The sequence below is a fragment of the Desmodus rotundus genome, chromosome 6 (assembly GCF_022682495.2).
Source record: "Desmodus rotundus isolate HL8 chromosome 6, HLdesRot8A.1, whole genome shotgun sequence".
In the NCBI taxonomy this organism is placed as follows: Eukaryota; Metazoa; Chordata; class Mammalia; order Chiroptera; family Phyllostomidae; genus Desmodus; species Desmodus rotundus.
The window spans coordinates 1,627,627-1,651,758 of NC_071392.1; positions in this window are offsets into that span (position 1 = coordinate 1,627,627).

The following is a 24,132-nucleotide window of genomic DNA, read 5'->3' on the forward strand; positions in this document are numbered from 1 at the left end:
AAGCCAGGCTTTCTCACTGTCTCCTGATGGCAGCCCTGTGGGGGTGGATGACGTCACAAAGGTGAGGCACCTTTCCACGTGTCTGCAGGTGGTGAAGGTCCCAGCCAGGTGAGCTGGGAACTCCCAGGCTCAGGAAGGACCCAGGTATTGGGACCTTGCCCCAGGGCCAAAGAAAGGGCGTGTGCCAGCGGAGAACAGGAGCCGGTTGGTGCCTGAGCAGGCTGGATGCTTTTGAACAACCCTGGGGACAGCTGTTCCATGTCGTGTTGGTGGGATCATCCAGGCACAGGGAGCAGAGCCTGGCAGGAGGAGAAGCTCAGAGGGGCTCAAAGGGAAGGGCCGGGTGAGAGTGGCAGGGTTCTAGGTGACAGTCACCGTCCGAGGCACGGACATTTTCATGAACTCCGTCCTCACTGCAGCCCGGGAAGCAGGGAGTGTTCCCACTCCATAGACACAAAGCCGAGGCTTTGAGAGGTGAAGGGATTCGCCCAAGTTGAGGAAGCTGACTCACCGCTGGGGACAGTGAGTCTCCAAAGCCCACGAATTTACCACTAGAGGCCTGTCACTCACGATCCACAGCCAAGCAGCACCAGTACCACCTGGGAGCTCGGCAGAGATGCAGACCGCTGACCCCATCTCAGACCTGAGACAGAGTCTGACTCCCAGGTGGTGAGGCTGCCTTCCTGGGAACCGTCCCTGAGCGCTTCAGGGTCAGCCTCAGCATCGAAGGCCAGTGTGGGTGTTCTGGGTCGGGAAGGGACTGGGGATTCTCTGGAGGGAAGCCCCTTGAACCCAACAAGCAATGATGCCCCGAGGAATTAGGGCTCTAACGGGACAGCAAGACACAGGGGGACAGTGGAGACTCATGAAAGAGAAGGATCAGACGAGGCATCTGTGACTGTCATTGAGCTTTCTGTCCACCCCTCCATCCAACCACTCATCAAAGTGACTGAGGATGTGAACTCTCGGAAAGATGCAGGTTATGTCCGACTACCGTCTCATTTTACCTGCTTGCTCAACATGAAGGAGCTAAAGTAAACAGATGCTCAGACTGAAGCTGAGCTTCCAAGTTTAAATGATCAAAACCCTCACCTAACAGAGATGACCGTTCTGCAGTAGTTGGGAGGGGATGGGGTCACAGATGAAAGCAAGAGAGAGCAAGGCTGCAAAGAAGTTAAATGAAGGAACAGCTGTCCAATCAACGGCAGGAACCTACTGCGGAGAGTGTACCGGCACACAGACATTGGTTTAGAAACTGGAGGAGGGGCTTCGTGCAAATGGGCACTTGTTGACTGTGGCCCATGAAGGGCTGGGGCAGACATTAGCACTCAAGTGGCATGAAATAGCACTGAAAACTGCTCTGGGGCTTTTTCCAGGGTCCTCACGTGTCAGCCAGTGTCCCAATGGCTATGGATTTGGAAGTGGGACCATGGGCGGGACATGTGGGTTTCACCAGGGTAGAATCCTTTTCATTGGAAGCCAAGAATAGAACTATTTGGGGGTTTTAATCTAGTGTCTTGTGGGTTGGAAAATCATGAATTTGTCTCTGGTAACGGGTCACTTCGTGATGCCTGGACGAAATTGATCCTCTCCAACCTGAAAATTCTCCGCCTCTGACCTGGAAACATCACCAAATGACGGAGTGGTTGAGCCTGGTGATTGGTGGGCCTCCTTTCCTGGCATGATGCTGTAACCTCACCACCCTTTCCCCTTCCCAACTACCTCCTTAGAGTTCAGTGAAATAGTCACCTGCCCCCAAATGCCTGTTCCCTGTCCCATCTGGGCTCTTGAATCAATGTTGACTGAGACACAAGTTCTGCAACCGCCCCTTCTCCCCAGCCCAGCAGGTAGACTTCAACATCACGCCCCTCGCTAAGCTGAACGGAGAGCCCCTGGCCGGGGCCCCGGCCCCTGGCTCTCCCAGACCCGTGAGGGCTCCAGGCTGTGGACGATGAGTCTGGGTCCCTTCTCAGTCCCCACACACTCCTCCAGACCCCTCACCCACATCACAACTCACACCCCTGGGGTGTGACCTTGGCCTCTGAACACCGCACAAGGTAGCTGGGGCCTCATCTCAGGAAGCTAAGCTTCCAGGTGTTTCCACCTGATCTCACATCATTTACTCGATGTGCCCACAGTCTCTGCTGCACCTGCTGCCAGGAGCCTGTCACCTCCTTCCCATCTCCGTCCCGCTCTCTGGGCGACAGTTTTGCTTGAGTCCTGGCTGAGCTGTGCCCCTTGGACATGCTTGTCCAGCCTCTCCTGCCCCAGACAGCATCTCGGCCCTGTGGGTCCCCCCTGCCCCTGCTCACTTGCCCCAGGGGGCAGCCTAAGCACCCCGTGGGCCCGCCTCTCTACCCCCACCCCCAGGGCTGAAGATACCAGTCCTTCCGTACACACGACCCCATTTCAAGCAGAGGAGCCCAAAGAGGGAGGGATGTGCAGGAATGACAACTGCACGTGGGAGAAGTTTGAGGCACGTCATGAAGACAAACTAGGGAAGGAGAGGAGGGGTAACTCCAGATAAAGGAAGTGGGGAAACCCTGAGCAGGGACTAGGCAATTGCTGCTCTTTGCTGCTGTGCAGGAAATGGAAAGGTTAGTGTGTGGGGAAGGCGGAGGGTGTGGCTGTGGGGCAGGGAGACTCCCCTCCCCACGGGTGGGTGGGAGGAGTGGGCGAGGCGCTCGGGTTCTGCTGCAGAGTAGCAGCAACGGATGGGAGCTCACCGCAGCTTGGGAGAAGAAAACTGAACGCTCAGGGTCACGCAGTCAGAGCTCAAATCTATGCCAGAACTACTGTGAAAAGGGGAAATAAGCAACCTAAGAGGAGATATCGAGTTCCACGGACCATTTCACTTTCCCATCCAGTAAAGCAGCTTCACCTGCGGACTTCAGCCACCCAGAGCCTCTTTGTGAACCTTCACAGAGTTCTCATACATGTTCAAGTGCAGTCACGTTTCCTCGTGTACACAGAGATTGCATGCCCTTGGGCCCGGCATGCCTGCGTGTATGTGCACACACGAACACTCTCCTGGGAAGACGCTGAGTAGGGCCACGCCACTGGCAGCACGGGCATCTTCCCCTCGATCACCAAAGCCGGGTAACAGAGTGAGCAGAAAAGGAATCCCAACTTTTACTGGATCTGACTTCAGCCAAGCAAGGAGACGGGCTCATGTTGTTTTTAATAGACTTCTCATAGATCATTCTTTAAATAGAGAGAAACAAAGGGTTGGAAAAAGTCCATCCAAAGTTGCTGTCTGCCTGTGACACCAGGATTACGGCAGATCTCCACAGCCACAAAGCTTCATTCCAGTCTCTTTAGCTCATTCAAAACTTAATTTATAAGGGGAATAAATGGATTAAGGAAGCTTTGAATATAAGTGTAAAAGATAACCATACAATACAGTGTGCGCTTTCCTGCTTCTTCTGCACTTTCTGGTCCTTTGAAGACATTTCTCTAGCTGGTTGGAGGCTCGGCCACTTCCTATCCGCCCCCGCTCGTTGCTTCCAGTGAATTCTGAAATCCCCGCTGACACCAGATGAAGAAAACAGACCCATATTTTTTAAGATTATGGATGCAAAATCCCTCAAAAAGTACTCACAAACCAAATCTAGCAACATATTAAGTGGATTAAAAACATGTATATATGCAGAAAATACACATTTGGTGTAAATAGTGAATAACAGAATGCAAGATTGGTTTAACATCTGAAAATCAATCAGTGCTATACAACGTAGCAATAAAATAAGGGACAAAAACGTATAAGTATCTGAAGTACAGAAAAATCATTTGACAAAAACCCAACTCCCTCTCTGACTAAAAGAACATGGAGAAAGATAACTAAATTAATGGTTTGTAAGTCTGCTAGGGCTGTCATAACAAAATATCATGTGGGGCTTGCACAGTCAAAATGTATTGTCTCCGAGTTTTCGAGGCTAGAAGTCCCAGGTTGAGTTGCCATCATGGTTGGTTCCTGATGAGGCCTCTGTTTCTTGCTGTGTCCTCACATGACCTTTGATCTGTGTCAAGAGAGTGAGAGCGAGCGAGCGAGAGAGAGAGAGAGAGAGAGGGAGCGAGAGAGAGAGAGGGAGAGAGTTCTGATGGCTCTTCCGCTTCTAGTAAGGACAGCAGTCCTATCAGGTGGTGACCTCACCCTTCTAACTTCATGTAACCTTCATCAACTCCTTAAAGGCACTATCTCCAAATGCAGCCACACTGAGGGTTAGGGCTTCAACACAGGAATCTGGGATGGACACCGTTCAGCTTATAACCAGTGGGAAACTTGAACCTGAGAAAAGGCATCTATAACAAGCTCATACTAACATCTTACTTAATAGCGAAAGATTGAACGCTTTCTGGAACAGGACAAAGGTGTCCACCCTTAGCACTTCTATTCAACATTACACTAGAGCAATTAGATAAGAAAAGGAAATAAAAGGTATTCAGATGGGAAAGAAAGACGTAAAACTATACAAAGGTCTGTCCGGGAAAAGTCCAGCCACTGTTAATATAACGAGAATGGTTTGCACGACATCAATGTAACCTGGCAGCCAAGCAGCATGGACTGGAATGTGCACGTGTGAACAGTGACAACTCCACTGTACTGGTCAGTGGGGGTGGTAGATGCTGTTGAGTGAGCACGTGTACTGTGTGGTCATCACATTCAAAATGACTGAGCAAGTAGAACAATGAGTCTGCATCATATTTTGTGTTAAGCTTCCTCCGTGGAAACTCTTCAGATGATCCAGAAGTCTGCTGCTATGGGCAACTGGTGATTGGCAGCCTCATTATGACAATGTGCCCGCTCATGCATCACGTCTTGTGCAGAGTTTTTTGGAAAAACATCAAATCATCCAGGTGACTCAGCCCCTTTACAGCCCAGCAGTGGTGCTCTGTACTTCTGGCTTTTCCCAAAACTCAAATCACCTTTGAAAGGGAGGAGATTTCAGACCGTTGATGAGATTCAGGAAACCATCACAGAGCAGTTGATGGCGATTGGGAGAACTGTGTGAGGTCCCAAGGTGCCTACCTTGAAGGGGACTGAGGCGTCGTTGTCCTGTGTACAATGTTTCTTGTATCTTGTATCTTCTTCATATAATAAATGTCTATTTCTCATATTATATGGCTGGATACTTTCTGGACAGACCTCGTATTTGCAGATGACATGATCTTATACATAGGCTATTCTAAAGAATTCACAAAAGACAACTATTAGAATTAATAAATGAGTTCAGCAAATTGGCAGGAAACAACATGATTCTGCAACAATCAGTTGTGAATCTCCACACTAACAATGAACAAACAAAAAAATGAAATTAGGAAACAGTTTTATTCACAATAACATCCAAAAGAATGAAATACTTTAGAATAAATTTAACCAAGGAGAGGCAACAAGTACACACTGAAAGCTACACAGTGTTGCTGAAAGCAATGCAGGGGATAAGTGGGAAAACATGTCGTGTTCATGGACTAGATGATTTAATATTATTAAGGTAGCAGAACTACCCAGGATTCAGTGCAATCCCTATCGAAATCCCAACAGCCTTTTTTGCAGAAATGGAAAAGTTGATTCTAAATTCCATAGGGAATTACAAAAGACCTCAAATGCTAGAACAGTCTTGAAAGGGAAGAAGAAATTCGGAGTGTGGACACTTTCCGTTTTCAAGGATCACTACGAATCTCCGGTGCGGTGTCGGCATCCAGTGGACGTGTAGATCAATGTGTTATCGGAGAACCGAGAGCCCAGAAACAAACCCACCCATCTGTGCTTAACCGAGTCTGAGGAAGGCGCCACAGTCACTCAGTGGGTAAAGAACTGCCTTCTACACATCTCAGCGGGACAACAGGGTAACCACATTCAAAGGAATAAAAGTGAACCCTCACCTCACAAAGTACACAAATATTAACTCAAAATGTATCAACAGCCTAATACAAGAACTTAAATAATAAAACTCTTGGAGAAAACACAGGAGTAAATATTCATGACCACGGACTTAGCAGGTCTCTAGATATGCCACTAAAAGCACAAGCAACAAAAGAACAAATAGATACACTGGGTTTCACCAAGACTAAAAGATTTGTACATCACAGGATACTATCAAGAGAAGCAAAAATCAACTCAAAGTGGGAGAAAATATTTGAAAACCATGTATCTGACAGGGGCTGATGATTTACATCATATAAGGAACTTTCACAACTTAACAAAAATACCAACAACCCAATTAGACATGGGGACAGGATTCAAATAGATATTCTTCCGGAGATGATATGCCAATGGCCAGCAGGTGTGTGCAAAGGTGTTCAACATCGTTAGTCACTAGGGAAACTGAAGTTGAGACCGTGGTGCAGTACTGTTGTCTACCTACTGGAGAGGCCACGGCCAAAAAGGTGGAAAACGACAGTGTGGGGAGCGCAGGGAGAATCGGGAAGCCTCAGACACCGCCGATCAGAATACAAAATTGTGCACAATTTCTGTGAAAAGCCAGTGGGCTGTGTCTCAGGAACTTAAACGTGACCCAGCAATTCCACTGCTATGTGTAAACCCAAAGGATTTCAAAACAGGCAGACAAGCAAAACGTACACACAAACATTTGTAGTGACGCTATTCCTACGGGCCGGAAGGTGGAAATAACCCAGATGTCCACCAACAGGTGATCAGAAGGATAAAATCCGACCCACACAGCGGCCATAGGGAGTGATGGCTTGCTGGGCAGAGGTTTCCGTCTGGGGCAATGAAGCAGTTCTGAGCCACGCAGCAGTGATGGTGACCGCTGCTTTTCATGCCACACTTTGTAGAAAGTGTGACGGCCACCATTTGTGTTGCACCTGTCTGAAAATGTTACTTCCTAACCAATATTTTGGGAGTCAAGGATGCCGAATCATGGCTACTTCATAAAATAGAAAAGACAAGAGCACGGTGTGTTACTTAGGACCCAAACCCCCGCCTGACGCTTAGTAGAAACTTATAAGATGAGTGAGTGAGTGAGTGAGAACAGAGGAGGAAAGCTTCACTGACCCAGTCTACGTCGCCGGCGAGGGAGGGCTGACCTGTGCTGCGAGCCGGCTCACACGGAGCTGAGCCAACAGTTAAGCACAGGGCTTCAGCCCCTGCCCGTCACATCCATCCCACGGTGGCGTGCTGTCTGCCAGAAATGTATTCCCTGCATTACTTTCTCTGTACTTTAAGGGGCTGTAAATAATTTAGAAAGACAAGTGATGCACATCCATCATTCTCCATTAGTGTGGGGAGCACATGACAAAACCAGCGCGGCCAGAAAGAAGCCGGAGTGTCCACAGGGCTGGAAGGCAAGGCTTTCCCGAGCGGAGCCTTGAGAAACGAGCGAGAAGACAATTTCCGCAAAGCCTCTCGAACACAATCCAACGCCAGCAGCCTATGCACGTCAGGGTCTGGTGACACCCGGGGGCTCAGCACCAGGGCTCCCAGGCATGCCGGGGCCTCTCCGGTCTTTCCAACATCCCATACGCTAGAGTAGAAATAGTTCTAATGAGGGACTTGGCTGCTCATCACTTGGGTTCATGCATTGTGACATTTGATGTTAGCTAGCAACTACTTCCAGGGGGCCCCAAACATCTGCTTAAAAACAAAACGATGTGTCTCTTTGTCAAAAAGCTTTGATACCTGACACAAAATATGAATACATATATGACTTGTTGGATTAAAAAGCTCGTGTAATCTGCATATCGAAGAACATGTGTACATATTTACATACAGACTCGGCATTAAATATTTAGACAAGCAAATAAATCATTTCGAATCCAGCACCGGGGACGCAGGAGGGTGTCAGAGCCGAGAGCTCCGCATCCGAGGTAGGACACCCCGGGGGGCGCTCTGTGTCACCGCGGCCAGTCCTCCTCACCCTCCGTTTTCTTTACCCGCTGAGTGGGTTAATGACGGTACCTGACTCACACTGTCCGTGGGAGGGTTAAAACAGAGCACGTGAGATGCGCTCAGCACGGTGCCTGGCAGACAGTGACGACTCAAAACTACAGGCTGTGAGGAAAATCCATGCGAGAGTTGATGCGCCTTAGCCCTTGGGTCACGTGAAGAAAGCAATGGTTTGGGATTCGGATGTAACAGACTTGCAAACTCAGGACTTTTCTCTCAGACAGATTTCTAGGCACAGCCTCATCCGCATGAAGGAGGCTGCATTCCACGGCCAAGGCTCTCAAAACGCAGCTTGCTCGAGGAATCTAGCCCAGGCTGGGATTTCCAAACCAACTGTGTCAGGCAGAAAGTGCTACACCCCAGGACCTAACTATGGCTCATGCTCGGCCGTCAGAATGACACTGCCTCTTTACAGGGTGTTCGGGTTCGAAGGTAAAGGATGAGAGGCCAGGGCTGGGGCGCAAAGCCTGGGGACTTGAAGGATGAGGAAGCCCGAGGTGAATGGGGCGGGGAGAGCCCCAGTTCAGGTCGATTCAAATGACATCCCAGGCCACAGGGAACACTCCCAGGAAGCTGACCACACAGCCGGTGATAAGAGGCTGTTGGCTGTAGGTTCAGAAGACAGACCTGGGAGCCTGCTCCTGCTCTGCCTGTTTCACCACAGGCGAACTGTTGTATCCCCCGGGACCCCAGTGGTTCATCTGTATACAAACGGCAGTGTCGGGCCGAAACCTGTCATAGCCAGTGCTGGGCTGTTTTTGTCTCCAAAGTTAGTCCTTTAATGTGGTTCAACCGGGCGCTGAATCTGCGTGCGTGTTGGTGATGGTGATGATAGCAGATAACATAATAAGCTGCTCAGTTAGCTCACGGTACATGTTCGCTCTTATTTGTCTTGACGGGAAGACTCGACAGAAAGTTGGGAAGGGAAACCACCAGAAAATGCCCTGGTTTTATACAAATAGAACACGGATGCTTTAAAAATCTGAGGACTCGAAATAAATCACTTGAATTTCTCAATAACAGTAATAATGCCATTTATATTGCCATGCCCAGGGCACCTTCCTCGGTGACTGTCCTATTTCGATTCTTATAACCGTTTCGTGAGCTTTATGGTTACTGATGGGCCCCTCTCCTCACCCCCAGACAGTGGGTGTTTGGGCCCAAGACGGCTCGCGTGTGGCCGAGACCTGACTTCCAGCAGAGAATTCCTTCCCACCTGCGCCCTGCGCTCTGTTTCCCTCACATGCTCCCATCTCTATTTACAAGTGAAAACTCCCAGAAGTGGGTCTTAGGATTGAAAGCAAAGCAAGCCCTTGACTTCTGGGACCCTGCCCCACTGGCCTCAGCAGCGGTCTGGGCTACGCAGTGACGGAGTGGGTGTGGCAGGGGTTCTCGCTCCTCGTGTACGTGGGTGGTAAGTACCAAGGGTTTTCTGTTTGCAGCAAGGTTTCCCATTGGGGGGGATTCTCACAAACCAGCTGACTTCAGCGAATTGCTGTGAGTACAGAGAAACGCCTTGCATCACAGCCCAGAGCGGGGACCAGGATTCGGATTTCCAGCTGCCAGTTCTTAGAATTAATTTATTATTTCCAACAAAAGGTCACCTTCCCCATTTTGGTCTTTCCGTGAGAGGTTGTCATGCTGCCTGATTTGTTTGTTTTAAAACTGAGGAGGGAGGGGGGCAACCTGCTGTGTTAGGTGCGGACGCACGGGGCGCGGTGGATTTGACCTCGGGGGCTCATGGCCACAGTGAGCCTCAGAAGACACATCTCTCCTGTCTCGCTGCGTGGCTGAGACGATCCCGAGACCTTTCACATCCAGGAGACCATCTGCCTCGGAGCATGCCCCACTGTGTCCGGGGCCCCCGGATGAGTGTGGAGTGGCTTTCCAAACACCTTCAGCTCTCCTGAAGAGCTTCAAGTTCTCGGTCGTGTGCCCAGTTTGGGGAGTGAGAGGCACACCAGGAAGCCGAAATGGGAATTCTCTTTGCCCAGGGCTGATGGCCAGACACTTCCCCAATTAGCCCGTTTCCAAGAAGAAAACAGTGAAGTGCCACATGCGAACGATTCCTGTAACGCCTCGTCTTCCGCTGCACAGTCTCGTCGCCAGCCGGGACCCAGAACCGTGTTTTGGTCCCCCAGTACAGTGAAACGGACTTCACCTTTGTCTTGTTAAGTAGTTTGTTTTAAACTTCCAGTACACCTGTACTTGGTAAAGGAGGAAAGCAACACGAACCTTTTCCGTTTAGAAGTGTTGTTTCCTGAGATTGTCAGCAGTATGTTAGGGTTTAAAGGACAAGAGTCTCGTCCCAAAACACAAACACAGATCTCCCGGCGGCTCCGTACAGGGCTTTGCCTTCTGGCTGAATTTTGCGAATGGTCCTCCTGCATTATTCGAGTTCTCAGATCACGCTGTTACACTTCCAGTCACTCATATTCACAATCGAGACGGCGCTTGCCACGAGGGAAACGTACGTCATTGCTTACGTTCCAGGGTGCCAACGGTTGTAAACCTACCTGCCAGAGGCTTCCTAACATCTGCATTCGCGATGCGGACGCATCACAGATCAATTCCCCACGTGGTAAAGTTTGCGACCTAGAAGCATGGCATGATAAAAACATACTTCGCCCCACACAGTTCGTGAAATGCGTTCCGATACCGAAACAGGGACGCGAGGAAAAACACGCATCTTGGTTTTAAGAAATTCTGTCCGCTTTCACGCTTTCTTCACTTGCTTGCTCAGGGTCACCCCTGACTCCATCCCAGCCCGTGTGATCAATTAAACTGTAACAATGGGGTCTTTTCCTGTGGGTGAACATCTCAAATGTGAATTAGATTTCTGAGATAGGTACCGGGCACCCCAGCGGTCAAGGGAGAAGCATGAGACTGAGTAAAGATGGTGAGAACGTCGCACCTCGGTGAGGAAGTGGTTTGGAAAAGGTACTTAGGAACCCAGAACTGGTCGAGGTGTGCTCACTGGTGGGGAGTGCTGCTGTTCCCGACATTTCGAGGTGTGGCACACCTGCGTGTATTTACTCACCTAGGTCATCGTTCTCTGTAAAGCCAAGCACTCACACAGAGAATCCCAATTACAATCCAGAACCGGGTTTTCAGCGTGCTCCCCTTCCACATCAGCAACCCTGTTTCCCACTAGGTTATGCGCTGCGTCTCCCTGGAAGGAACCCACCACCCATCACGGCTGCCCTTCCCTGCCTCCATGCCTGTGTAATCCCAGGGGGCTTGGACGCTCCCACTCAGTTTTCCTGGCACAGACAGGGGGGCCTTAGCACAAGCTAAAACCCAGAACTTTAAAAAAGGAAGTTCAGCCCTTATGGTTTTCTCTTTCCAAGTATCAGCTCCATTGGAGGGTCTGCCTACTTGCCTTCACTCTCAGGGCCTGAACTTGTACTCGTTTGGAGTTTTTTGTTGGTCTCCAGGGGGGATTTGGTCCAGAAGAAGCTTACTCCACCCTCGTGGAAGTTGCCGGAGGTGTTTATTTGTCTCGGTTTGTTCTGTTTTGTATTTGTGGATATTTCTATAAGATTAACAAGGGATCTTCTAGTCCTAGTTTCCTAAGATTTCCTTAAGTCATGAATGGATATTCAATTCTATCATGTGCTTTTTCTTCACGTGTTCAGATAATTATGAGATGTTTCTCCTTAACCTGCAAACGGGCTGAGTTAACGCATATAGGTTGGTGTTCAGGGGTTAAGGAAAATGCGCAATGCCTGGAGTGAGCTCAGCTCGGTGGTGATGCGTCCGTCCTGTTCCACGGCTGGACTTGGTTGGTGTGTTGACCGGGAGCATCAAAGATCGGGCAGAGGTGTCCCTTTACTGTGACATCCTTTTCAGATCTGTGTCACTGTAACATTCAGATCTGTAACACTGTAAAGGTCAGACGACAGGTTCTTATGTTTCCATTGTCTGGGAGCGTTTGGAAGACTTCACCCATTGAGCTGATTGGAAAAGGAGTTTCCTGCAATGGAAGGATTTCATGAGAGTCCATTTCTTCATTACTTATAATATAGTATTATTCAAATATTCTATTTCTTATGTGTCAGTTTTCAAAAGCTGTGTTTTTCTAGGGATTTTACTGTTTTATCTGAATTGTCAAAGTTATTGGCATAAAGCTTTCAATAAAATCCTAATATTACCTTTTTAATATGTGTAGTTTCTGTAATAATGCCCCCTTTTTAATACTTAATATTAGTAATGTATGCTGTTTTTGTTGCTGCTGTTATTCTTTTATCTGTCTGGCCAGGAATTTGTCAATTGGATTAGCTTTTTTTTTTTTAAGTAACTTTCAAGCTCTCTGTTTCCTTATATCGAAGGTGTAAAATCTTAGGTTTTCTTTTTTTCATCACTTTTAATTCAGTCTGACAATCATAGTCTTTTTATTTGGGACATTTCAGTTTCCATTATTATAACTAATTTTACACTTAGGTTTAAATCAACCATTTTACAATTTATTTTCAATGGGTCGCACTTGTTCCATACTGCATTTTCCTTCCTTTTGATTTCTCTACTTTCACCCAATGAAACTATTTATAAACCACGTTGCTCTTCTCCCCTCTTTACTTGATAGCGCCACAGCCTGTCACTGCTCTGGCAGTTGCTCCAGATATCACAACACGCATCCTCGGGCTTATCTGTCAGCGTTTTACCACTTCCTAAGCAATGCTAGAGTTCCCTTCCTGCCTCTCGGCCTGCCATTTTCATGTTCGGGGGTGGAGGCAGAGAAACTTTTTAATTTTCACATAGTTGTAGAGTCACATGTGGGTGCGAGAAGTAATACAGAGAGACCCCGTGTCCCCCAGCTGTCCTTTCCTTTTGTGACTCCACCTTGCACAACTCCAGCATCGGGCCCGGCCAGGCAGCTCAGTTAGGGCGTCGTCCCTACACGCCAAGGTTGCGGGTTTGATCCCTGGTCAGGGCACATACAAGAGGCACTGATGAATGCATCAAAAGTGGAACAACAAGTCAATGTTTCTCTCCCTCTCTCCCTTCCTCCCTCTACAATAATTTTTAAAAAACTGTCGCATCCTCGCGAGCACGGTCTGGGAACTGATGCTGCCACTGATCTCAGCCAGACCCCGTTTGACTTAGATTTGTGTGTGTTCAGCTCTCTCAGTGCAGGTCCGGGTGCCCACCACCCCGGTGAGGACTCGGCAGAGCTCCACCACACGAGGTCCCGGTGCCCTTGCTGTGCCTTCCCCCCACCCATGCTTCACCCCGTAACACTCACCTGTTCTCCGTCTGTAGAGTTGTGTCATCCGGCTTATTTCTACTGTAGTCCATGCATTTCTTTGTACGGTGTTCTTAACCCTGGCTCTGGGTGTTGCAGTTCACACATAAGACAGCACAGCCCACTGCTGCCGACCTGCTATCGGGTGGAGGGACGCGCAGAGACCCCACGTACCCTCACGTCCCTTCCCCTCCCCCACATTGTTTCAACCACCAAATATCACTTACAAAACTCATGGGGAGGAAGTTGTCTTGCATATTCCAACATTTCTGTGCTTTCTCTTGTTCCTTCATCATCCCTGACGCTCTAAGATTTCTTCTATTTCATTTGTTCTCCATTCAAAGAACTTCTTTCAGCCACTCTCAAGGGTTGGTCTTTTTGTGACACATTCTTTTAGTTTTGGGGTTTTTTTTTTTTTTTTACATTATGAATGTCTTTATTTCCCCTTCTTTTCAGAAAGGTCATTTTCCTAAACATAAAAGTCACAGTGGGCAGTTCTTTCCTTCCACATTTGAACAAAGGGCCTTCACCTGTGCCCCGTGGTTGGCTTCCTCGAGTGAGACATTCACTGTCATTCAAATCGTCCAGGCAGGGGAAGTGTTGTTTCTCTCTGGTCACTTTTAAGACACTTTCTTGGGGGTTAGTTTTCAGATGTTTAATGAGGATGTGCCTTAGCACGGGTTTCTCTGAGTTCATCCTATGGGAGGTGCACTTGCATTCTTGATTCTGCGGATTTATCTGTTTCCCCAAACTCAGGGGTGTTCAGCTCTCGATTTCATTGAATCCCAGGTTTTCGGCAACGTTTCTATTAAATTTTCTATTATACCTTTCGGTGAAGTTTCTGTTACACAGTCTGCATGTTGTATTAGAATTGTTAATAGATACTTTATTTGTATTATATTCCTATGAGTAGAATTTTATTACTAATTATTTAAACTTGTTCCTGCTTCTACGCTGGATCTATGCTGCTTCATATTTGGTAAGTTTGGTTAAGGATTGTAAGCACTTGTTATGGGTTGTTTTCAGAGCGAAATTTTTTAGAGACATCAATATTCTAATATATACTGTCACTGTCCATGATGTTGACATAATATGTAATATTCCCACGGTTATTTGGTCTGGAAAACCTTTATTTTTAACATAACAATTAAGGTTATTACCTCATGGGACTTGTATTCTGCAGACGTCATTTAGAAAAGTTTTCAACAGACTTTTTATTAAAATGATTTACAGTCCTGGTTTTAACCATTAGCAAATGAGATTCCCACCTTGAATATTTATGGTATGTTATGGTGTGGTATGTGATATGTCATGTTATGGTATAATATCTGATATTATAGATATATATAATATCACATTTATTGGGTAAAAAATCAAATAATACCTAAACTCCGCCTTTAAGACATTGGTATAAATATATGTACAACTCAACAAATAGACTTAGAAAACACAGAATATCAATAAAAAGATATAAATTACTATTAAAAAACAAATGGAAATTCTACAGTTGAAAATAATAATAACTGAAATTAAAAATTTCCCTAAAGGGCTTTACAGCAAACTTGAGGCAGCATAAGAAAATTCAGTAACCTTCAGACAGAGCAAAAAGTATCCAATATGCAGGACAAAGATAAAAGATTGAACAAAAATGAACACAGTCTCAGAGACCTGTGTATAACATCAGGCTTATCAGTATACGCATAATGAGAGCCCAAGTGCATAGGTGAGAGAGAAAGAGGTATAGTAATTATTTGAAAAAAACAGTCTCTAAAAACTTAGCAAATTGATCAAAAATATTGATCTATGGATCGAAAAGCTCAATAAATTCCAATTGGACAAACACTAAGCGATGCACAACTAGACACATCTTAGTTAACTTTTTAAAAGATAAACATGAAAAGGAAATCTTGAACACATCAAGAGAGAATAGATTTATCATTTAGAAGAGAAAAACAATTCAATTAACACTCTTTTCTCGTTGGAAACAATACAGGCTACAGAGCAATGGGATGCTGTATTTCATGTGCTAAGAGAAAGTGTCAATCAAGAGTTACACAACCGGTAAAACTGTCCATCAAAGGCGAGAGAAACAGCAGCGAAACAAAGACTGAGCGGATGTGCTGGCCGCACAGCTGCTGGACCAGAGCTACGAAAGGAAGCCTTCCAGCTGGAAGGAACTAGACCGGAGAGTAGCTCGAATTCCAGGATGCATTGTGGATAAGTACGAAACACTCTACAAACACTGTTCTTATTGCTTTTCTTAACATCTTTAAAGAGTATCAGATAGTGTACAGCAACAGTTTATTCTACCGTGTTCTGAAGTGAATATCGCTACATCAAAGTAACCTCTACAACAACAGTCACTCAAAGGAGGGAGGAGGGAAAAGAGGCACCGGGGCAAAGTTTCCCTCTGACGTAGGCTGTGAAGTTAAGTTGAATGTTATAGTCCCTAGTATAGCCAGTAAGAAAATAAAACGTTAAAAGGCAGTAAAAATCAGAGAAATTAAAACAGTGCACTAAAATAGTGTCTAACGCAAAAGAGAAAAGTACATACGACAAATGGAAAGCAGATTTTAAAAACTGGCAGCCATTCGTTCCTCTATATCAATAATTACATTAAATGCAAATGAATGAAAACACCCCCCACAAAAGGTGCAGATTGTCACACTGGATAAAAAACCACAAAACTCAACTATATGTCGTCTACAGAAAATGCAGCTTAGATTCAAATACGTAAATAGGTTGGAATCAAAAAGATGATAAAAGATAACATGTGGACCATGTGCATTTGAGAGATGAAATGTCTACACTCGTATCAGGTAAAATCCACTGCATGAAAAAAGTATCGTTGGAGACATTCCATAATGACAAAAACAGCCATGTATCAGGGAGATAAAGCAATTATAAATACATATGTACTTAATAACAGAGTCAAAAATATGAATCTGAAGATGACAGAAATAAAAGGAGAAATACACAATTCATTGATCATAATCGGAAATTTTAACAACTCTTTCAATACTTGATAGAACAATGAATCAGGAAAGCAGCAGGGATATAGAAAACTTGAGCAACATTCCCCACCAACTTGACCTGACATTTGGAGAGCGCCCCACACAGACTAGAGGGTGCGTATTACCTTCCAGTGCACATGAAGTGTTCTCCAGGGTAAATTGCATCCTGAGCCCCCAAACAGCCTCCATAAACTTACAGGATGGAAGTCATATGAAATATGTTCTCTGACCATGACGAAGTCAAATGAGAAATCCAGAAGAAACATAAACCTGGGGGAAACCCATTTCTGAATAACCAGTGGGTCAAATTAAACATCATAAGGGAGTTTTAGAAAATATTTTAAATTGAATGAAATTTAAACACATATCAAAATTTATGGGAAATCGACATCTTTAACATCTATGGGCGATGAGTGTCTCAGATCAATAACGTAAGCTTCCCGCTCACAAACGAGGAAGAGAAGAGCAACCGGAGCGTCAGGCAAGGTGAAGAGTACCTAGACCTGCTGACGCTGTCCTGGGCACCTGGCTCTCTCATAGCGCCATCTGGGACGCACTCAGGTCAGGGGTCAGGATGCTGCTTCTTCCAAGGGCCCAGGAGTAGACAGTTTAGGCATTTCCAGCCATGGGGGCTCCTGCTTGCTCTCCCCTCTTTGCGGTTCTTAGACCTTCCCTCTCAGCATTAACACGGGAGATCCCACCCCCCTGGTAGGCAGCCAGAGCCTGGATTGCCTTTGGCCTTATTTTCTCTGCCCCAGAAATGGACACACCTCTGTGAGTCAGTCGCTGTTCCTCCAGCGTGTGGGAGCCCTCACTCCCGGAGATGCGTGACAGCCAGCCCCCACGGGCGTGGGAGAGATCTCTATCTGCAGGCGCACAGATATCTAGGACACCCCGTTCTGTCGATAGGTCAGTCTTTTACTGATGGGATGTCACTGTTTGGTTTTCCCAGTAGCTCCTTCTGGACAATATTTGCTCCTGGAAAACAGTAGGAAAAGAGACTCTGTACCACGCTGCTCCTGAAACAGCCCAGGTGGAAAACAATGCCCATAAAAAGGAGGTGCCGTGCCTTCCCCGGTGTGGGGCCCACGGACCCTCCCCTCTGTGTGCTTGAACTTTTAGGGCAGATAAGCATCCCCAGGTTGATCACTTATCTGGAAACTTTGAACTTTCTGTGCCTATTTGGGTAGGAAATATCATGAGATTATGTTTGGTTGCCTGATTCCCAGAACTTCCTGATTTGTGAAAGGGCCAGAAATTCTTTGAAAACAGAAAAAAGAAGAGCTGTGGGGGTGTCCAGCTGCTGTGATGGAGCGTGGGGTGGCGAGGCCCAGGCGGAAGGGTTGGGACCCACCTCTTTTCCACCCTCCCAGAGCCTGCCCCGGGACACCTCCGCTGCTGCGTGCTGACAGGCAGTGCTGAATCACGTGCCGTCGGGGGTTTCTGGTGTTCGTGGCTCTTGGGGGTTACATCTCTCTTCCGAGGAACGGTCGTGCCTCAGGCCACCCAGGCCTTCCACACTCTGACTCTCAAATTCCTCATCTGAAACACATGCACAGGGAAATCCACTTCACGAGGTTCTCACGGGGATCAATAAGCCAATGAGCAGCTCCTGGTGCAGCGTGGGCTCTGAAAATGTCCCTCACTGTCCCCCTGGGGGCCTGTTCTAAGGGGAGGAGTGCCTGAAATGGGGTAGGTTGTGGAATCCCCGGGCACACTAGCGCCCCATGTGGTGGAGGATGGAATGGATTGGGGAATTCTGTTCTGGGCCTTGGTTCAGTCTCTACCCCAGGACAGGCTGCAGGGGCAGAGGGCAGCGCATCAAGCACTCTGTCTGTGGAATAGATTTCCATGCTTCAAAGAAGCCTCTAGAACCAGCTTGATCAACTTTGCCTTCCAGTCAATTTAATTACCTTCTGAACATTTTCACTCGTTATTGGGAATACCCCAGGCTTCAGTGGAAAAGTAGAACGGGAAGAGGCAATGAAGAGGGTGCTCCTTCGGCCCCCTGGCTTTCCTAGTGCGGGGAGTGAGCCAATGAGTCATCCACGGGCTCCATGGCCATTTTCGCTCAATGGCCCAACGAGAGAGGCCCGCAGACACCGGGGTGCCTCTCAGCACAAAGCCCCGCCAGCTGAGCGCCAACCCAGGCTACTTCAGAAGAACAAGCCCGATCCTTTTTGTTTCGTCTGAAAACTCAGTAAGAAATGTTTTCTCACTCCGCCTATAGGTGCCATCCCCTTCACCTCCTCGTTTCTCCCCCTTCTGCATGCCCACCACACGGGAGCTGGCCCCCGTTTGGGGAAGCTCTGCTCCCAGTGGGTGTGTCGGGTGCGGACGGTGCCCGTCCCTGCTCACGTTGCATCAGCAGCAGCGGTGCGTTTCCCCCAACACAGGCGGCACAGAGTCAGCATCCAGGGCTCATCTGACTGTGGAGGGAAGTTGTGTGGCCACAGGAGCCGGAAGGACAGAGCTCTGTCCTTGCTGCCTTTGCATTCCCCACATCGCAAGTGTTCAGTAAGCACCCACGCGTTGACGAATGTGTTCCCCGCTTATCAGGTACCTTCTGGAGAGCGAGCCAAAGAGAAAGTAAATATAAGACATGCTGCCCTTTTGAGGAAAGACGCAGAGCCTGGAAGACGTTTGGGGGATGCCGAGGTTGGACCACCCTCGGAGAAAGGGCCGGAGAAGATGGAGGGTGTCGGGAAGGAGACAGACATGTTGCCCTGTGTTTGGTGGGTGTTTTCTTCTTTACCTACTTCACTAACATTCCATCACGAAGAAGAAAAATGAGGCCATATGTGGTAAATATGGAGGCAGGACCTTAATCCAAACCTATCTCATTCCCCAAAGGAAATTTCTATTCCAGTGGGGATGGCCTCCCCTGGAGCACAGGAAGTGACGTGAGGAGGGAGGGTGGCAGAGAGCAGAGCGTGACGTGAGGCCCGGGCAGAGGCTGGAAAGGAAAGGGCGGAGGGAGGCACTGCTGGACGCCCAGGCACATGGCAGGTGAACGGGGCCTTCAGAAGCACAGGTCACATTTTGGACCTTGCCCTGGGTTAGAATAGGGAACTGGGAAGAAACTGGGAAGATGCTGAAAGGGCAATCAGTATTCTAGGAAAATTAGTCAGGCTCCTGTGAGCGACAAGCAGCAAGGGGACGCCCCAGAGGCAGAGAATGGGGAGGATGGCAAGGGTCCCGATGAGCGAAGCTGAGAGCCTCTCTGGATTGAGCCATTCATTCACTCACTCATTCACTCACTCATTCACTCATTCACTCTCTCACTCATTCTCTCACTCACTCACTCATTCTCTCACTCACTCATTCACTCACTCACTCACTCACTCATTCTCTCACTCACTCACTCATTCACTCACTCACTCACTCACTCATTCTCTCACTCACTCACTCACTCATTCTCTCACTCACTCACTCACTCATTCTCTCACTCACTCATTCACTCACTCACTCACTCATTCTCTCACTCACTCACTCATTCACTCACTCATTCACTCACTCACTCATTTACTCACTCATTCACTCATTCACTCACTCACTCACTCACTCATTCACTCACTCACCCATTCACTCACTCACTCATTGCCTTACTCACTCACTCATTCACTCATTCACTCACTCATTCACTCACTTACTCATTTACTCACTCATTCACTCATTCACTCACTCACTCACTCACTCATTCACTCACTCACCCATTCACTCACTCACTCATTGCCTCACTCACTCACTCATTCACTTTCTTAAGATGCCCTTTCAGGTGCTTGGACTACAGCAAAGGAACAAGACGAGCAGTGTTTCTCTCCCTGGCACCTGTGCTCTAGGGGGCGACTGGCAGAGGGTAGAAAAAAAATAACTTTGGGAAGAGTAGACAAGATACCCAAGTCAGGTGGGGGGCTGGTGACAAGTGGGGACAGGGTGGCTTCTCTGAGAGACACTGTCTCTGAGTAGGTGACATGCAGAGGCCATGGGACAGCCTGTGGGATGGCATGAGGTGAGGGCAGAGAGGTCAAGTCCAGGGACCCAAAGGGCTGGTGTCCAGAGGGCAGCAGGCCCCCAGAGTCTGGGAAGAGGACCGAGGTCTGAGCATGGGAGGCCTGGGACCGGATGTGGGGTGGAAGGTGGGAGTGTGGGAGCCCACGTGGGGAGTTGCAGCTGGTCCTGAGCTGGCTCTGAAGGTCAGGGTGAGGAAAAGCATGGTGCCTTCAGGCCTCCCAAGACCGGAGGCCACAGGCAGGGGAGGTGAGCACTGGGCTCTGGGGAAAGGGGAAGTTTCAGGTCTTATGAAGAAGCGGAGTAGGAGACAGAGGTAGCCCATGACTCATCTGTGGCTTGGGCCTCTTCCTTCTCAGGGTGGCTCTATTTTCTCTGATACCACCGTGGAATTTCCAGGGTGGGAATAGCTGATAAGAACTCACTTTCAGAGCTGGGAACCTCAGGAAAGGGGGTCCCACCGAGCTCGCCCGACATGGTGTGAGGTTGGCAAAAGTGACGAGGGGACAGGACGTGGGCATTTCATGTCAGGGCACGTCATCACTCATCTTCAAGTTCAGGAGCGCAGAGCCAGCACCCCTAACTGCAAAGTCGTTTCACAGATGGCTCACGAGGAAAGCCATGAGCAAGTGTGATGAGCAGGTGTGTGAAGAACAAAACCGCTGGGCGTGCAATGGAGAGGCAGGGACACGGGAGGGCGCTGGGAGAAGCCGCTGATGAGAACCCTCGGGCGAAACTTGGAAGCTGATTAGCGAACGGGTGGCGCTCTGAGCTTCCTTGTCCGCAGTGAGGGCAAGGGCAGGTGCAGGACTCATCCTGCTGCTCATCCACACAGAACCGCCCTTGGCCCTGAACTTCAAAAGGGGACACTTTCATCAGGAGCACAGTTGTTACTCATCTCTCCGATTAAGAATCGGCCAAGAAGATGATCGCTCCCAGTGGCTGTTTCTTTCAACACTCCTTGTGGGTGATGTCACCCCGCCCAGCCGCGGCCTGACAGGCATCTGGGCGTCTTTGGAGGCAGAGAATGGGGCCCAGGTGGGTTCGTGTCTGGAGACCTGGGTGAACACTGGGTTAAAGGTCGGATAACCTTGAAGAATCAGCCCTACAGCCTCTGCTCTCCCTGGCAAACACAGCCTCTGAGCGTGTAGGCCTCACTGAGCTCAGAGGTGTTCCACCTGCTGCCCCATGTGCCCTGCTTACCTGGGGGGGTGGGGATGGCACTGCCTTCCTTGGCTTCTGCACCCCCTCTCCAGGGCCTCCCCCTCCTCCTGTTGCACCCCTGTGGCCCACATAGACCCGCACTGTGAGTCTCATCAACCTGCACTCCTCCTACGGTGGTGGTGAGGGTCTCTCCCTTCCAAGCGCCCAGCCTCCTCGCAGGGAGACCAGGCGAGCCGGCTTCCTGGGGAGGTGGACAGGCCTGCTCCTCATCCTGCCTCCTCAGGATCCCAGGGCAGCCAAGAGCTTCTACCCGGGCTCCCAGTGCTCTCAGCCTCCCGCCGGGTGCTGTGGTGATGCTCTCCCCTAGACTCTCAGGCAGTCACGCCCCTCCGTCCCCACTGCCTCAGCCCACCCTGTTTACAACGTGTAATGATAATTTTAAAAAACCTCAGAAGCAAGTGACCACAACCATCCCTGCTGAGAGCCGGTGCGGCAGCAGGGACCCCACACAGGCCTCTCAGGATGGATTAGAGAGCAGGGACGGCTGCCTTTTCCTAACGGTCACATCACTGTCTCTAGATGCCAACTCACTGGCTCTGTCCCCGCTCCTCCCGCAGGGCTGGCCTCAGACAGGCTCCTGCCTGGCCTTTTCTTTCGGACTCTCAGTGGCGTATCTGATCTGTCTATTCTTGGCTTTCCTACTGAGTGCATGGCCACATGGTCAGGAGCAGGCAGGTGCCCAGCCTCAGCCCGGGGAGGTGTGGTGGCTGGAGACATGGGGTGGCCGGGGAGGTGGGGTGGCCCCCACGAGGTGAGGTGGGGCCTTCGCGTCTCCTCCCAGCAGGCCTTGCAGCTGCAGGAAGCCACCCACCCTAACTGCAGAAACCACAGGCTCCTGTGGGTTGACTTGACACCCCGTGTGTGTTCTTTTAAACAGGAGCGCCGTTTCTCAGCTGGAACCAGGAAAGGGCACTGTTCTCTCTGAGCCATGTGGTTGGGACTTCAGTGTTCCCGTCCCCAGAGGGACACCCACCGCATTGCCCTGGAAGCTTCCCTTGCTTCATGTGCAGAAAGGAGGGCCTGTGTCTTGTTTGGGGCTCCCAGCAGTCAGCGCCCGGTCACGGAGGGATAAGGCCCCTCTGGGTGACGGCAGGGCAGGTGCCCCACCCTGGGCCATGGATGAGAGTTGCATACCCCCTTCTGCACCTCTGTGCCCTCTCTCCTCTGCCCAGAGCACCCTCGTCCCTCCCGCCTGCCTGTCTCCTACTCAGCCAGGGCCTGAATCACACCCGGCCCCAGCCCCAGCCCCAGTTGCTCAGGCCTCCTCCTGCTCTCCTCTGGCTTCCAGAGCATGGAGCTGCTACCCGTGGCTCTGAGTTCCCACAGGTCAGGCCCCAGCAGAGGGTGGGCCATGGGGAACACTGGGCCCCATTTGCCTCAGCCACCTGGTGGCACAAAATCACCTGATTCTTCTGAATTAGGGCAGCTGCAGGGCCAGAGTGGACTCGGCAGCCACTTCCTGAGGCCCTTCCGAAGGCTGGGATCCCTGGCTGAAGTTGCTCAGCGGTTCTAAGCTCAGGAACTGCCAAGGCCACCTTGGCAGCTCAGGAGCCGGTCAGGGACGCAGCCAGTGAGCCCTCTGGTGCCTCCCCACCACCTGAAGCAGGTGATGGCTCAGGCCCCGGGCGCACTGGGCCCCACAATGAATGCTCCGTGGCTGTGGTCTCAAACTGCTGGTCATTTCACCTTAAACCTGTGTTTTGCATGTGGAGTCAGGGGAAGCAGGGAGCACGACTCGGCTCCCACCCCGGCCCCCGTCCAGGGGCCTCCCCTCCTGGGGCAGGGTAGGCTCAGGGCCGCCTGCCCCTCCACTCCCCCCAGAAACTGCTGCTTCCTACCACCCAAGCTGGGAGCTGGGATTGGGGAAGTGGGGACGCTCAGGCGCACAGAGTCATGGGCCTGGCCCTGGGGACCATAAGGATCTGCAATGGCCCCATGAGTGTCCGAACCCCAGAGGAGATGACATCAAATGGCAATAAAAACATGATTACCTATTGAGAGAGACATGCAAGGCGGAGAAGGTGTTTTAGCTTGCACAGTGCCCTGCCGGGCAGACGTGTGCTGGGTGGCCCAGGACCCGGGACAGGTTACGCTGCAGCACCGACCCTCAGAGTCCCCGTGCACCTGGGACAAGGGGCCAGCGATGTCCACCAGCGTGCCCCCAAATGTGCGAGCCATGCGGTACCTGACATTGAGGCAGGGGCACTGCCCTCTTTCCCCCTGAACTGTCAAATAAGGGAATGACAACGGCCAACACAACAAGAGCTGTCTGGTGTGGCGCCCTGCCTTGGACCATAAATACATAGGTCATGCAACCGAGTCACATCTCATTGGTCACATCGCATAATAAGGTTGCATCTGATTGGTTAATTCTTGTACTAGAAATCCTTATATACAAGTATAGGCACCCGATTTTTTTAAAGGTCACTTTGGAGCAAAAAGGGTAGGTTATTACTATTATTATTATTGCTTTGTAAGTCAATCAAAATTATGTTTATTTTTCAGTCATATCAGAAAAAAAAAACACCTTTTGGTGTGCTGCAGAATTTTAGTAATTAGTTTATGTGTGCCGTGAGGTGGAAAAGGTGGGAAACTGCCACTTTAGATTATAGCTCTTCTTAAGGAGCAGGGAGGGGACGCAGAGAGGCCACCTGCCTCTTTCTCTTTTGCAGCTTGGGCTCCACACCAGCCCAGGGCTTTGGCGATTGGGGTCAGGCGGCCTCCGCCTCAGA